Source organism: Megachile rotundata, chromosome 7 (genome assembly GCF_050947335.1).
Source record: "Megachile rotundata isolate GNS110a chromosome 7, iyMegRotu1, whole genome shotgun sequence".
NCBI lineage: Eukaryota > Metazoa > Arthropoda > Insecta > Hymenoptera > Megachilidae > Megachile > Megachile rotundata.
In genome coordinates, this window is record NC_134989.1 from 10,022,787 (window position 1) to 10,040,183 (window position 17,397).

Sequence of the window (17,397 nt, forward strand, 5' to 3'; positions counted from 1 at the left end):
ATAATTCAGTGCGTGGTAATTCGACGCGTAGTAATTCTACGCGTGGTAATTCTACCCGTAGTAATTCCACGCGTGATAATTCAGTGCGTGGTAATTCGACGCGTGGTAATTCGGCGCGTGGTAATTCGACGCGTAGTAATTCCACGCGTGGTAATTCTACCCGTAGTAATTCCACGCGTGGTAATTCTACCCGTAGTAATTCCACGCGTGGTAATTCAACGCGTGGTAATTCGACGCATGGTAATTCGACGCGTGGTAATTCGACGCGTGGTAATTCGATACGTGGTAATTGGACGCGTGGTAATTTGATACGTGGTAATTCAATACGTGGTAATTCGACACGTAGTAATTCCACGCGTGATAATTCAGTGCGTGGTAATTCGACGCGTAGTAATTCTACGCGTGATAATTCTACCCGTAGTAATTCCACGCGTGATAATTCAGTGCGTGGTAATTCGACGCGTGGTAATTCGGTGCGTGGTAATTCTATGCGTAGTAATTCCACGCGTGGTAATTCTACCCGTAGTAATTCCACGCGTGGTAATTCAGTGCGTGGTGACTTCACGCATGGTAATTCAACGCGTGGTAATTCGACGCATGGTAATTCGTCGCGTGGTAATTCGACGCATGGTAATTCGACGCGTGGTAATTCGACGCGTGGTAATTCGATACGTGGTAATTTGATACATGGTAATTCGATGCGTGGAAATTCGATATGTGGTAATTCGATACGTGGTAATTCGACGCGTAGTAATTCCACGCGTGGTAACTCGTCGCGTGGTAATTCAACGCGTGGTAATTCCATACGTAGTAATTCCACCCGTGGTAATTCACCAATCCCAGCGCAAGGATTACTGATTGGTCCGCGTCTTTCCTTAATAATTCAAAAACGAAGCTTCAAATCCCATTTTTGCAAATGGAAATCTTATTCAAAATCAAGTCAGCTACTTCCCATTTCAGGGACCTACACTAGTTGTGAGACACCCCGTATGTTACTATTTTACTGTTTTAATGAAATATCTAAATAATACCTTTTTGTCAAGCCTCATAACATTATTGTTTCTATATAATATAAAAAAGTACTACAAAAAAATCAGTCGAATTATTTTTTCAATTAACAAATTTTTTAAATTTTGTATAACATTACACATATGATATTTTTAAAATATTTTGGCACTACGTTAAATAATAAATAACACAAATTATATTTTGGAAAAAGTTTAACTTTCATCGAGAAGTATGGTACTTGACATCAACTGAGATTTATTTATTAAAAGCTGCAAAAAACAAAATAGACACAAAGTTCCATATACCATAAATAAAATTTTAACCCTCATTAATTTGTGATCTTGGCTTTTCGCCAACTAACAAATTCGATATTTCAGAATTACAAAGTGAGACGTCGAGGGAGATATTGAAATAAGCAAATTTGAATATCGTACGCTTGGCGGAGTCTTATCTACTCCGAAACACTTTCGAGCATTCTATAATTGGCCGCGCGACCAATTAAACAAATTAATTCAATTTCAGTCGGGTAAAGTTCAATTTTCCAATACCCTCCGGCGAAATTAAATTTCGCGTAATTCAATTGCACCGAAAGAGATTAGCTTTCTTTCGCGCTACGAAGTCACCGAACTTCCTCTTTCATTTGTTATTCCGTGCCAAAAAGAAACAGGAGAGAGAGAGATACGTGCTCGTGGCAGATACAAATCTTCAATTATCGCGAATGACGATACGCGGATTAAACGTCCCTCGGGCAACGGATACGCGAAATAATTCCCTCTGGAGCAGCTTAAAGTTTATTCGCGTAGTCGTGACACGAGCACGCCGGTGTACGAACGGTGTACACTGAAATAAGAGACTCCCACTTAAGCGACAGATTTATGCGAACAGATATACGCGTTTCTCACAAAAGAACTACTTCTTTTTTTCTTTACCGTGCGATGCTCTTTGCACGACGCGCCGCTCCTTCGTGAATTATGATTCTGCCACCCTCGTTTTAGTTTATAATTTCACGTTGTCGGTTCGAGTTTACTACGACCGGATAAAACGCGATCTGATCGAACTGCGATAAAAATCTTACCACGTTTCGTCAACGTATGATATTATATACTAAGAACTTCTTTAGCTGATTTCAGTTAACATATTTGAAAATATAATACTGATTGACCTAACACGTTGACAGCCATGGCATCCATATATGATAACTTAAGTTTGTATACTGATCTAACAACATGTATATTATTAAACATTCGTTCACTTTCCTAATCGAAAATACTCGTATTGTTAGATGGATCTGTGGAAAATAATTATAACAAGGTATTGTGAAAATATTTGACAAGATTTATTAAAAATAAAAACACTGGATGCTATTTTCAATTGCTTCAGTGTGGCAGTCAATGTATTAATTTTCGAAATGTAAAATATCACATTTCTGAATATTTTCATATTTAAGTTATCAAATAACTAAATTTTCAAGTGATGTCGATTCCAGAACCGATTACCATATCAGAGATCGAAAAAAGTGGCATTAACCAATCTCGACGGAAACGAAAGCCCCGTAATTATATCGCCGTATCGTTTTCAATCTTCATCGAATTCGAGCGACAGTTTGTCACATCGCGGAGGATATACGTCAGGAAGAACGTCAATGGAAATAAAAGTAACCGATCCTCTTGTCCCGTGTTCCCAGAAGCTCGAAGCGTAATTACGATCGAGTCCGCGTTTTACTTATCAACCCGATTCGTTTTGTCAAACGAAGGCCGCACGACGTGTCCGTAGAACAACACGCACACAGCCTGCCATGTTCTCCCGACGTTGATTATCGAAAGAAAAAAATGTCGTACGAAATTTCGAGACGCTATCGAAAGGAATCGTTCGTTGAACGACTGTCCATTTGTTCTCCAACTACCTTAATGATCGTTAAGAGCCAATAAATATTTCGCAACGTGCCGAAACATCGACCTGAGGAGGCTATCACTGAGGCGCGATAAAACATTTTCTAGTTTATATGCTAATATCAGGCTTCGGCCTCTAAAGTGCCTTCTCGCGAGATCTTTCTACCTTTTCTTGTTTCAACGCGACGAGAGATACTGCCTCTCTCTCTTTCTTCATTTTTTCTTCCTCTTTAGCTCGTCACGAAGGATTTTTCGAGTACGAAAGAAAGAGAGGATCATCTGGCTCGTTAGAGAGCCAACGGACGAATAATGGCGAGGGGGAGACGAGTTCTTCCAGATAAACGTCTCCTCCCTGATAAAACTGCGAAAGGTCGTCGATAAATGTTTCTAATTTAATGTGTTGGATGAGTGTCTCTCTGTGGTGCCTTTTGCTTGCTTTCCCATGTGATGACTTGTTGAAAGATACCAGTCATCGTATCATTCTATCATAAATATATGGATATCAATACAGTGCTGATCACAATAGTTGCTATTCAACTTAGTACCTTGATTTCAAGACTTAGACATGGTTGAAATTTATTCAAACATTTATTGAATTTATTTGTTAAAAATATATTATTCTTCACATCTGATTAACGCATCTATCTTGAACTTGTAATTCACAATTCCACCATTCTGTCTCACAAGCTTCAGATTTAATTCAGCATTTATACTTCCTATTTTAGAGGAAGTATCTTATTAGGGAAAAACACGAATCAGTAACTCGATGCGTGGTAATTCAGCGCGTGATAATTCTACGCGTGGTAATTCTACGTGTAGTAATTCCATGCGTGGTAACTCGTCGCGTGGTAATTCGATGCGTAGTAATTGCAAGCGTAGTAATTCCACGCGTGGTAATTCTACCCGTAGTAATTCCACGCGTAGTAATTCGACGCGTGGTAATTCGACGCGTGGTAATTCAACGCGTGGTAATTCGATGCGTAGTAATTTCATGCGTGGTAATTCGACGCGTGATAATTCCACGCGTAGTAATTCCACGCGTGGTAATTCGATGCGTAGTAATTCCACGCGTAGTAATTCAACGCGTGGTAATTCGACGCGTGGTAATTCAACGCGTGGTAATTCGATGCGTAGTAATTTCATGCGTGGTAATTCGACGCGTGATAATTCCACGCGTAGTAATTCCACGCGTGGTAATTCGATGCGTAGTAATTCCACGCGTAGTAATTCAACGCGTGGTAATTCGACGCGTGGTAATTCAACGCGTGGTAATTCAACGCGTGGTAATTCGATGCGTAGTAATTTCACGCGTGGTAATTCGACGCGTGGTAATTCTACGCGTAGTAATTCTACCCGTAGTAATTCCATGCGTAGTAACTAGTCGCGTGGTAATTCGACGCGTAGTAATTCCACGCGTAGTAATTCGACGCGTGGTAATTCGACGCGTGGTAATTCAACGCGTGGTAATTCGATGTGTAGTAGTTTCACGCGTGGTAATTCTATGCGTGGTAATTCGACGCGTGATAATTCCACGCGTAGTAATTCGACGCGTGGTAATTCGACGCGTGGTAATTCAACGCGTGGTAATTCGATGTGTAGTAGTTTCACGCGTGGTAATTCTATGCGTGGTAATTCGACGCGTGATAATTCCACGCGTAGTAATTCCACGCGTGGTAATTCGATGCGTAGTAATTCCATGCGTAGTAATTCCACGCGTGGTAATTCGAGTTAAATCCAGTTAAATAATCTCTCTCACGAACCGCATCACCGTTTGCTATATTAATGGCGGACTGTCGAAGACACGAAAGATTAAGTAAATCGATCTCGAGACGAAAACGTGGACCTCTGGTCCATCCTCTGGCGTGTCGCCAGGCTTCTCGCGGTGTATTTTCATGATCGTAACATAAAGCCAAAGATTTATGGCAGCGACACGACCCGTTCTGGCCGAATGTATGTTTTTCGACGTGGCCAAGACCGCCTTCGGGGCCTCGCGAGCCACCGAGTCAGAGATCGGCCATAAAATTCTGATCTACGGCTTGCACCTAACCGAGCTTTTCGCTTACCTGTCGTTTCTTCCAGAAGGAAAGTTTCACGCGCGAGGTCCCTTCAGAAATTACGGACCTTCTCGCACAATCTTCACGTTGTTGATTCTTCGTGATACGATACTGACCAAGTGTTTGCTCAGCCTTTTTGCTGAAGAAAATATATGGAGGTAATTATAGAAGAATATCGATCACAATGATCTTGATATATGATCTCTGGAATTTATATACAACTTGTAATTTTGTGTAGGACTGCTCGAATTTAAGTTTGGAGATATTTGCAAAAATATTTACAATGCGGTACTTACAGAGGAATACATACTTTGCTGATTGTGATAACCTTGCACTACTTTTCAAAGGACAATATTTTGAATAATTTTATTTTTGTGTGTAATCACTTTTTGAGCTTAGTTTTATCTAGCAGTATATGTTTCAACATATGAACATTTTCACTTGACATTTTCATATGTAACTTATAGTTTAGTGTTTCATATGATACTGTTGGATTATTTTAGAACTAATGCATTAGCTGTAGATGCAAAAATGAATTGCATTCAGGAAAATTTAGGTAATTGAATGCAGGCTAGGACACCATGTAGCCAAGAGCCTCTTGACTCTTTAGTATTATGGGGCAGTATAATAAACACGTTGGGTCTGGGCGCCAGATTTTCACTAAACGCTCGAACCTTTTTCACTTTTCGTTCAGTTTTCGCAGAGTGCAGACGTCGTTTCGAACCTTGAGATAGTCTTAAAAAGTAGTAATATAAAGACAGTATTATTTTTATAGTCATTTGTAACAGATTCTAAAAATGTTGCATTAGAATATGGGTGTACTGAGATACTGTGTGATGTTATATTAAAATATTAGTGTACTGAGATATTGCTTAACATTAAATTAAAATATTAGTGTAGTGAGATATTGTTTTATATTGCAGTAAAATATAGTAAAAAAGTTGTTGAAAATCTCAATGAAGATGTAAATATTACAACAGCAACAGCAAGATAATCAAAGGCCTTCTATTTTTGAGGTAAATACAAAAATTAATTTAAATTGTTTATACAATAACATAATGTTCAAGTACGTGGACGTTTTATACTAAAAATTGCACTTCGCTTTCAACGGCCCATTAGCTCAGTTGGTTAGAGCGTCGTGCTAATAACGCGAAGGTCGTGGGTTCGATCCCCCCATGGGCCATTTCTTTTTTTTCTCCCCAATATTTTTTTATATATTCACAAGATATATTGTAATTCATTCTTCAATTATAAATCTCTTTTTTGTGTGCTTTTATCGAAAAATTCAGTAACAAACTCTGTCGAAATCCGAACGCGACTATCACAAAAGACTTTAATACAGTTTATACGTCGTTTGAAGAAATATACGTTCATTTTGTAATACGAAATAATTTTTAACGGAGTATAAAATTAATTGAAAAAAAGTAACTCTTTTGATTTATCAGTTTATTTTATTTATCAATTAATTGCAAGTAAAGTAGAAGTTGTATATGGTTTCTAGAAGAAAAGAAAATGGCAGTAGTTTAATAATTTATCGTATTTACAAAAAAGTGATTGAAAAGTAGAAAAAAATATTCGATCCTGCCAGGATTCGAACCTGGAATCTTCTGATCCGTAGTCAGACGCGTTATCCGTTGCGCCACAGGACCTGTTGGTCTCCCTCTAACTATTTTAGAAACTGCTGAATTCGCAACATACAAAATCATGATTAATATATTACTTATCACACTGATCATCAATTAACAGCTTCTCAAGTGTAAATTACACTTGCACTTGACTACACAAACTATAGAACCGGCAAAATATTAACGACATAAATTGTTAAGTATGTAAAGATACAATATCGCAATTTTTTAATGTTATTCTACAAGTCTAATATTGCTATCAATAAGTACACTTATTTTCATTTTTTTAATTATTGAATCATATTTAATCTTTCGCGATAACGAAAAACGAGTTAATACAAGTGATTGCTATATTAAACTGACCAGTTCAGATATGATTAGATAAAATACTATACAAACATAACAGAGTAAACACCTTTATAAAAAAATTCATGGCGAGATAAAGTTTGATAATTCTGAATGCATCTCGTTTATGAACGATGTTCCATGATACTGTCGTTATTATTTCGTTCATTTGTCACTATTCATTTCTTTGCTGCACGATGAAAAATTCGAATAGCAATCTGGGATGAATAGGAACGTACCAATTTCGAAAGTTCGCTCGATGTTTGCGTTTAATTTCTTCGTTCAGCCAGTTGCTTTCATTGCCGGTTGCGAATAATGGAGAAATAGAGACGATTGGCCCTGGTTGACCCGAGGAATTTGCAGCGGAATTGTACAACGCTTATTTTTTTTATTTCTCGAAACGATATTTTAATCGGGCCGTCTGGCTCGATACAGTGGAATACGAATTAAATTGTTCTTCGATTATTTGCACTTCAACTCTTGATGAGAACTTTATACTTTTCTTGTTGTGTCATTTCATTGGGATAAAAGAGTATTGTTAATTTTTTTTGTTTTTATAAAATTATTGTTTTATTGATGTACTGTTTTGGTATTTTAGTATTTTGGTGTTTTGGTGTTTTGGTATTTTGGTATTTTGGTATTTTGGTATTTTGGTATTTTGGTATTTTAGTATTTTCGTATTTACGTATTTTAGTGTTTTGGTATTTTGGTGTTTTGGTATTTTAGTGTTTTGATATTTTGGTGTTTTGGTATTTTGATATTTTGGTATTTTGATATTTTGGTATTTTGATATTTTAGTATTTTGGTATTTTAGTATTTTGGTATTTTAGTATTTTGGTATTTTAGTATTTTAGTATTTTGGTATTTTGGTATTTTAGTATTTTGATATTTTACTATTTTACTATTTTACTATTTTACTATTTTACTATTTTACTATTTTACTATTTTACTATTTTACTATTTTACTACTTTACTATTTTACTAATTTACTAATTTACTAATTTACTAATTTACTATTTCACTATTTTACTATTCTATTATTTTGTGATCCTTGCATTGTTCCATCATTTCACTGTTTTACTAGTTTACTGTTTTGCTATTGTATTATTCTACTATTTTGATGTACTATTATTTTGCTTTCCTACTGTTTTTGCTATTTTAATAAGCAAATAGGTTAGTGTACATGCATTCATATTTTGCATAATAGTTCCTATAACAAAATTAAAGCACTTGTACATACAATTTTAAACTACTATAGAAGTAAATTTTAAAATTATTAAATATTTTCAATATAATCAGTATATTCAATTTATTCAATACGTTCAATATATTCAACATATTCAATATATTTAATATATTCAATATATTTAATATTTTCAATTTATTCAATATATTCAATACACAAAATAAAGTTTGTTCACCTTACTGAGGTTAAACATCCCCTTCACTATCCAAACAAGTAACTCATCCCCTAAATTAATAATCATTTCGCTAGACCATCTAGACAGTCGAATTGAATTAATAAAAATAAAGATCCATCCTACGTCAGATAAGCACCCGTCCAACAACAGCAATTAACACCTAATTTCTGTATAAATGCACCCTCACAACGAAACATTATTTCCACTACGTTATTCTCAGGCGAAGTTTCCGCAAGGAGAGAAGCACCGTGAAAATGATTAATACTCGAGGGATTATCGATAGTAAATATCGCTGGAAAAGTTAGTCGGCGTTAACGCAGCCCCTGACCCCCCTTTCTACAAGTTACTCAATTAACTAGAACCTCTCGAACAGCGAAACGAGTAATTGGGTATTTACGAGCCTCAGAATTCCCAAGACCTGCCGGTGCGAATATTACGCTTAAAAGTTGTCGTCGAAACGAGCCACGCTTTTCCCCTTTCCCGCCCTTTTTCTTAGCTTCCCCCGACACGCAGCGACCATGGACGATCGGACGGCTCGGAATATTTTAAGGTTCATTAAAAGCGCAATAATGAAGAAGTCTCGGACGGCTCTCAAATAACTTCCGGCCTCGAACCGAGAGAACGTTCAAACGAAACTTCAACCCCCTCCACTTTCTCACTTTAAACCCCCTCTCCGCGCTTTCCTTACTCTCGTACTTTTTCGCTGGGTTTCGAGTACTCGAAACTTTCCATCCAAAGTCTTTCGGGCTGAAATTAAAGTCGAAGTTCGGCGAAAAAATCGCGAGTCCGTTTGCTGAGTGCAGCTGATGTTCTTCTTTTTGTTCGGAATAAAAATGATGAAGAAAAGTTTCTTTTTTCTCGGATGTATGCTGTTGCTGTTTCTTCCGAGTTATCAATTGTACAGGGTTACTCATTATTAAGTTAGTTTTCGAACGTGTAGGTTTTCAGGTTAGTTCAGTAGAAGTGAGCCAGTATGGTCAGACATTTTAAGTGTTGTGATGGCCGCCATTTTTCAGGTTTTAAATGGAGAATTATAGGATTGGTACTTTGCAAGGTTGATACCTTATAGCAGGATTGGTGTTGCTATAGTATAATGATAATGTTATTAAAAATTTTTTATATTGTTCTTATTTGTCTGTGCAAGCTTAATGGTGGTCGAAGGACATAGACTGTTTTGTCAAATTATTACAATTAAAATTTTCAAGATTAAAAATAATATTTTTCTCAAAGTTTACAAGCCCTAATTATTCATTCTAAAACTACCAAATTATTTATTTTTAAAAAGTTTATTAAACTCAATTATTGTTACAATTATTAACTCAAATATGAAATATGAAAATATAATTAAAATACATACGTACATTATTAAAACCATTATATAGTATTGTATATACCATCACTAAAATTATTATATGATTAATATTAATATACAAATTAAAACAATAATTTCTACTCATACCACATGAACCAAAGAGAATTTAATCTACTTTATATAGAAATATTAATCTACAAATTAAAACAATAATTTCTTCTCATACCACATGAACCAAAGAGAATTTCATCTACTTTATATAGAAATATTAATATACCAATTAAAACAATAATTTCTACTCTTACTACATGAACCAAACAGAATTTCACCTTTAAAATATAAAAAGAATGGGAGAATTTATATAAAAAATATAATATCGACATAAACGACAGAAAATTTAAAAGAACCCGAACGAATTTAAAATTAAACTCCCCTGAACGTCATATTGCGAAAAGTTTCGAGTCCACCGTGTAAGGATTAAAATCCATAACATGAATAACGTCCAACACGTGACGGTAGCTTCATCGTTCACCGATGTCCAACCACCGACGGACACGGCTTCTTTTTATTCAACCCAACATCGACGTATCGGGATGTTCCTGGAGAGCTCCTCCGGTCCAACGTTCGCGAAAACTTAAATCGTAAAAGTTTAATGGGATTACGAGTTGGCGGCGCGCGTGCATCGAAATCGATACTCTGACCTCGGGTCGCCTTGATTTCCACCATCGCTCGTTCTTTTTACGGCTACTCTAATTGGACCAACAAGGACGAATTAAATCGAGTCCACTGTCTATCGTCTCTTTTTCGGGTACATATCGTGCACGAAGATTGATCGTGCGCGTTATTGACTGACTTAATAGTCAGGTGCACGTTATAGCTTTATGGGGTCAATTGTAATAATGGCGCTGAGAATTGTACTCCATGATTATGAACTTGAAAATTTCACAATTCAGACATTTGGGAATGTTGGGACTCGAATTTGTAGTCATTTAAGGACTTGAAAGTTCAGCAAACTCGAGAATTGAAGTTTGGAAAATTTGAAAGATTGACAAAAATTTGAGGTCCAGGTTTTAGCAATTTGAGAATATTCCAATTTGAGAATACTTTAATTTGAGAATATGATAACGTAAAAATGTGTCAATTTGAGAATATGACGACTTAAGAATGTCAGTTTGAGAATATAATTTTTTAAGTACATGTCAAACTGCAAATTTGTGAGCAGAAAAAATAAGAAGTCAAATCCAGAAATAATGTGGCTTTTAATTCGGGATGTCTCCTCTTCATGAAGCGCCATAAGCATGGATACAATAGCGTTGAGAAGAACGAAGCGTTCGATTTTACAGGTCGTAAAAAGGCGTGTGCTCATCTCTGGAAGAACGCATCGCGGTTCGAAGGATTCTGTCGACCTCGGTCCCGCAGAGAGGCTCGAATAAATCCACGAAGGAGGTCCGTTCGGTGGTTTACCACGACCGAGAATTTATGAAGTCGGTCCTTTAGGCGTGTGCCTTCCGTCTGGGAATTTGTCAGAGACGATCGAAGCTGCGGGAGCAACGGGAAATAAATAAAAAAAAAGAGGGGCGAAACTGCCAAGGGAGGAACGAAAACGAGGAGAAAAAAGAGGAAGAAGAACGGAGCGAAAAATAAGGTGAAGAGACGATGGGGAAGGGAAGGATAGGTTATCGAGGATGGAAGGATTCAGAGTGCATTTATAAATATCAGCATTGTACGGGCGCCAAGGGTTGTATTTTTCATTCCTTATTTGTTGTCGCGAGAGCGTGGCTTCGGTTGTCGGCCGAGTGTATACGTACCGACCAGGATCGTACATTTTCGAGGTGCAATTTGCGACCGGTTGGCTTCCAGTAAGAGCCGATGGCACCGATGGAACCGACTGGTTGACCTTTCAAACGATCCCACGACACCGCGAACCTTGTTCCAGCCCGAGGATGCACGCGTTCGGTGTCGTGCTCCGGTGCTAAATGACGAAAACGAATTCCTTCGGGAATTAATAATCGTTGGCGTCGGCCATTTTGTAGCGTCGTCCATTTTACGTACGCGTTAGAATGCTGGAATTGATTTCTGAAATAAAGCATTGTTTATGAAAGCATTGATTGCTTAGCTGTGAGAGCACGATATGCAAAATGTGGTTCGGAGTGTTAATTTAACGGTGTGTACATTAATTTAGTATAACGTGGTTAAGGTAACCCATTAGACTAAATTAACTCGATGTAATTAGTCGCTAATGTTACATGAATAAATCTTCGTATGGTTGGACTTAACCTTACTTCGTATATGTTCCAACTGAAATTCGTATATGTTTCAACTGCACTTAATATGTTATAATTCGATCTGACTTATTATCTTAATATAATTAGATCAAATTGAATTGTTATGATTTAAACATAGGCTACTTTGATTTAATTAGGCTTATTCTGATTTAATGAAACACAGTTAGGTCTGACTTAACTTGATTTCAAATATGATTGGAGACAAACGTAACCTAACCTTGATATCTTCGTGCATGGCTGAACATAATGTAGTTATAATGATAAAAACTAACCTGACTGAATTAAACATTAACATAATGAAATGAAATATAACCTAATGTAGTATGATATAATATAATCTGGTCTAACTTAATGTCACTGAAACACATCTTAACGCATTATGATAAGTACAAACACTGTTTACTATAATTAGACTTGATTAAACTTGATTTCATATAATTATACTTAAGTTAGGATAACCAAATCCAACCTAACCTAATCTGATGTTACATGTAACTTGACCTAACATGACATTGTTAGAACTCATCTGACCTAACACAATACGACGTCTAATCTGACTCAAAATGATCGATTAAACCTAACCTAACAATACTTCAGTAACCTAACATTAACTCTTACATAAACTAAACCTAACCTAACATAACTTCCGTAACCTAACATTAACTCTTACATAAACTAAACCTTTTTTTTTTTTTTTTGACCGGGACCACCACCAAGTTTAGTCACTCGGCCCGGAGTGCGGAGCATTCGCCTTTCGGCATATCTTCCGCACCCCGGCATAGGGTGGTCGGTCGGGGGGTTGAAAGGTTGTTAGGTTCAATTTGCGGTCATACTAATACTCGCCACCCCTAAAACTCCTAAAAACGTGTCCTGCCATACTGGAAAATCGAAAGAGAAACCTGTTTCGGCGCATTCAGTCACATTCATACACTCATGCACGCATCTGTAGCTACTGACCCACACTTATATGTGCCTTACAATTCGTGTCTTGTGACATTCGTCGCACACAAATTCACCAGCCTCTCTGCTAGTCGTTAATTAATATAAAATAAATAAGTAAATAGATAAAAAAAAAAAAAAAGAAAAAAAAAAAAAAAAAAAAAAAAAAAATTAAATTGCATTGCAATTTCGTCCCTAAGACTATCTAAGGGTAGTCAGGTTTTTGTTGAAAAACACATAGCACATAAAAACATAAAACAGAGTATACTAGAGTTTATCAAAATTTAAAAGCCTCGTAGTCTATCATCCTTTTCTTTTTCCCTTAGGATTTCGCCGACTAATAACCGGAAATTTTCCCAGAGCTCAATACTTTCAGTTATATCTTTTATAACCCTCTTGATTTGACCAGAACTTGCCTCCACAAAGTTAAAACCAAAATTTTGTCTCGTGTCCTCCCAAAAAGGACACCAAAAAATAGTATGTTCGACGTCATCGTTTTCGTTGTTACAGTAGTTGCAGCTCCCGTGCCTTCTCTTACCCATTCTCTTGAGGTAGGCGTTAAAAGTGCCGTGCCCCGTTAAGAACTGGGTTAGAAAGTAGTCAACCTCCCCGTGCTTTCTTTTAACCCATTCATCTATATTGGGTATTAACTTCTTAGTCCATTCCCCAGATGCGGTATGCTCGTTCCATCTCTTCTGCCATTCCTCCTGTATCCATATGTTATTTCTAGCTTTGAGCAGTTTCTTTTCTTTTTTTGTGATAACCCCGTCGCGCTCTATTACCCCGTTGCATGCCATGAAATACTCCGTCCTTCCCTGGGCCAGCAAATCCAAGGGGGGCAGCCCCGCGACTATGCCGGTACCTATGCCAGAGGTCGTGCGATATGCGCACGCTACCAATTGAGCGCACCTCCTGTATATACGGTCACAAATTATTCTGTTTCTTCTAACGCTCAGGGCCTGCACCCAGACCGGGGCTGCATACAGGGCTATTGACGACACTACTGAGGCTAAAAGCCTTCTTTTCTTAGTCCTTGGGCCGCCAATGTTGGGCAGCAATTTGGCGATCGTAATGACTGCTTTTTCAGCCTTTTCAGACAGTCTCATAATATGTGGCCTAAAACTGAGGGTGCTGTCCAAGACTATCCCTAAGTAAGTTAGAGTCTCCTTAGGGTGGACCACGGTCTCCTTTATCAGAAGTTCCGTATGTGTAAACCTCAATCTTTGAAGCTTTGTACCAAAAATAATGGCCTCAGTCTTGTTTGCCGAGATCTGCAAACCCAGACCCTCGATTTCTCTTATTAGGCGCTTCAAAATCTCTGTCATTTTTTTTACTATTATAGCTGCGTTTTTGCCAGAGACCAATACGAAGGTATCATCTGCATAACATATAACACGCAGTCCCCGGCCAGTGCAGACCCTAAGCACAATATCGTAAGTGAGGACCCATAGAAGTGGACCCAAAATCGAGCCCTGTGGGACCCCCCGCGTGATTTCGAAGGTGTATTCTCCTTCCTCAAACCATATTTTCCCTCTTCTATCCGACAGGTAGGATGCTATTATATGTCTAAGATATGTGGGCAAACCCATATCCCTTAGCACCGCGAGAATGGCGCTCCATTCAATCGAATTAAATGCGTTCTTAATATCGAGGGCCACCCCCAGTGTTCCACTGCCCTTCTTCCTGTTACCACTGATAAAGTCTTTAACGTCCAATAGCGCGTGCAATGTGGATCTGCCTTTTCTGAAGCCATACTGTTTGTCATTGATGCGATAATTCTCATTCACCCATGCCTCTATTCTATTGACGATTAATCTCTCGTAAAGTTTACCGACTTCGCTCAGGAGGCAGATTGGTCTAAATTTCTTTTTGCTATTATCAGCATCCACGTTACCCGCGCTAGGCTTTGGTAGTAAGATGATAAGAGCATCCTTCCAGCATCTGGGGAATACCTGGGAGTTCAAGATCTTTGTAAAAAAAGTACAAAAGGTTTGTATCTCATTTGAGACCACGAGTTTTACGAGAGCACCGGGGAGATTGTCTGGGCCCGGGGCCTTGCCTGTCTTGATACCTCTAACCGCTATACTCAACTCTTCACTACTGATTGCAGAGATAGTGTTGGGTGAGTCAACAGGTTCGTTATTTTCCTCCGCTCTCCTGCTTATTGATGTGCCTTGTGGAAACAGTTCCTTCAGAATCAATATTCCTACGTCTCTAAGTAATAGTGGATTCCTTTTCGCGAATTTCTTAAAAACTATCTTATATGCTAGACCCCAGACATCCAGGTCTAGGTCCCTTAATAACTTTTCCCAACTTTTCTTTTTCTTGAGCTTAATAGTTTTCCTAAGGTTCTTTTTGATTATTTTATACCTGTCTAGTTCGATAACGAATTCCTCCCCTCTCCTCTCCTTATTTTTCCTAATCCTCTGAACTCTTCTATGTGCCCTATTACAATCCTTCCATAATTTTCCTACTTCATTATCCCACCAATATGCATTTTTCCTCTTACTCTTTCCTTTCCTACTCAAAAATTTGTCCGCTATTTTCCTTAGACTCCTTCCAAGATCCTCCGCTAGAATTTCCATATCTACTGTACTGCTATCTGCACATACTATGTCTAATTTACTTTCACAGAGCCTTTCAAAATATCTAATAATTGATGCTTTATTATACTTCAAATTTCCCAATGACCAACGGGGTCTCTCGGCAGCCTGGTTTTGGCATGCTGTAGATCCAATGCTATGAGGTGAGTTTGCAAGAGTATACACCACATATCTATGGTCGCTTAGACTTTCGGACGTATCTACTTTCCAGGAAACACAGAAAGGAGCCAGACTTGCTGATGCAAAGGTAATATCCACAGAGGAAACGCGAGACCCTCTTACGAATGTGTGTGACCCGCCCTTATTTAAGCAAAAGAAACCCTCCTCTATTGCCCAAATCTCAATTATACTACCTCTTTTATCTAACTTAGAGTCTCCCCATAATTTGGAATGCGCATTCATATCCCCTGCAACTAATATTTTCTTGTCTTGCTTATGCCTAAGATTCCTGATAATGACATCTATTCTGTCCCAGAATGCCGCAAAGTCCTCTATATCCCGATTCGGGGAGAAATAGATCGATATAAAAATTATCCTAGCACATTCACAAATTACAAAGCCCTCCCCTTCTGTAATACCCGAGAGCCCTCTTTTTTGGTCAACACTTAGGATAGCCGCTTTTCTATCCAGGCTCCAAAAAACTATATTGTTTCCCATCGACCTTGGAGGTTCGCTGATGATGGCAATGCTGTATTCATTACGCAACATATTGTTTAAGAGTAGGTCATAAGCCGCCGGAGATGTATTAAGATTAATCTGTATGCACCTAATTTCGCTATTGTTTTGCTCCATTTCGAAGAAATTGTAATATAGTCTTAGCCATCTAATCCCTCCTCTCTGCTGTATTCCGAAATCGTATCGTCTATTTCTTGTAACGCACGTCTAGCTTTGTCCATTTCGAAGTCTAAAATAATAGTCCCTTCCGTCTGTCTTACCTTATTTACTTCTACTTCCATTCTCACTTTTTCATCTCTCCTCCCCGGTTCATCTCTCTTTCTACAGTCCGCTATACCGTGTCCATGGCCACCGCATTTCCAACATCTAACCAGTAGCCTGGAGTATCTGTTGACGGTGCCAATAGACCATCCAACTTTCAAATTCTTCCTCTCTATTAGTGGCTCTGCTAATCGTATGGGTAGCTTGACCAATGCTGTTTGGAAGGTACACTTCCCTAATTAGCCTAACAACTTCCACCGACTCTAGTGCCTCCCTCTCCGGGGCCTCTATATCCAGTGCTTTATAAATTGCATTTTTCACCAGAGTCTTGTCAGCTAAAGGATCTATCCTCCTAATCCTAATCCCTTCCCTTGGCTCTATTCTTCTTACCGAGCCCTGGTCTCCAATTTTTTCCTCCACATGCTTCATCCATCCTCCAATATCCTTGCCATCCTCGAACTCCACAAGTATTCCACCTGTTCTTGTTAGCTTTATTCCTTTCACTTCCATATCTTTCGGTGATTCCACACTCTTTTTCATGAGCTCTAGGTTTTTAAGCCCCTCTCCTTCTTTATATTTAATAAAGATCGCTTGATTCTTGTGTTTTCTCATTTTATCCAGCTTATTTGTTTCTCTAGGAGTCGTTAGTATCTCTTTGCCTGTTCTCCCTGTCGGTCCTTTCTTTTCCCCACCTTTCTCCATGTCCCTCTTCCTTTCGATTGTGTAAACCTCCTGATTTGTGAGTTCTCCGTTGTCCTGTGTCCTTATACTTGTTACCCGGTTTCTTTTTACAATACCGCTCCAGGTCGGAGTGGACTGTGAATAAATATCAGTTTGGGTCCCAATCGAGCGGACCACTTTCCCTCTAAAATTCCAGTACTCCTTCCTCCTATCTTGGTTTGGCGTCTGTTCACGCATTCTATTATCCAGTCCCGTTTGTATATTATATCTGCCCGTTAACCCAGGGCCATCCATTTCAT

At 38.2% G+C, this 17,397-nt stretch overlaps 1 protein-coding gene and 2 non-coding genes across 3 annotated transcripts in view; 2 read left to right on the forward strand and 1 right to left on the reverse strand.

Moving 5' to 3' along the window:
* alpha-Man-Ia (alpha-Mannosidase class I a) overlaps positions 1-17,397 on the forward strand; it is a 627,691-nt gene that overhangs the window by 191,706 nt on the left and 418,588 nt on the right. The gene's annotated exons all lie outside the window — the stretch shown is intronic.
* TRNAI-AAU (transfer RNA isoleucine (anticodon AAU)) lies at positions 6,061-6,134 on the forward strand. Its single transcript has one exon. It is a non-coding gene; the product is annotated as a tRNA-Ile (tRNA).
* TRNAR-ACG (transfer RNA arginine (anticodon ACG)) lies at positions 6,528-6,600 on the reverse strand. Its single transcript has one exon. It is a non-coding gene; the product is annotated as a tRNA-Arg (tRNA).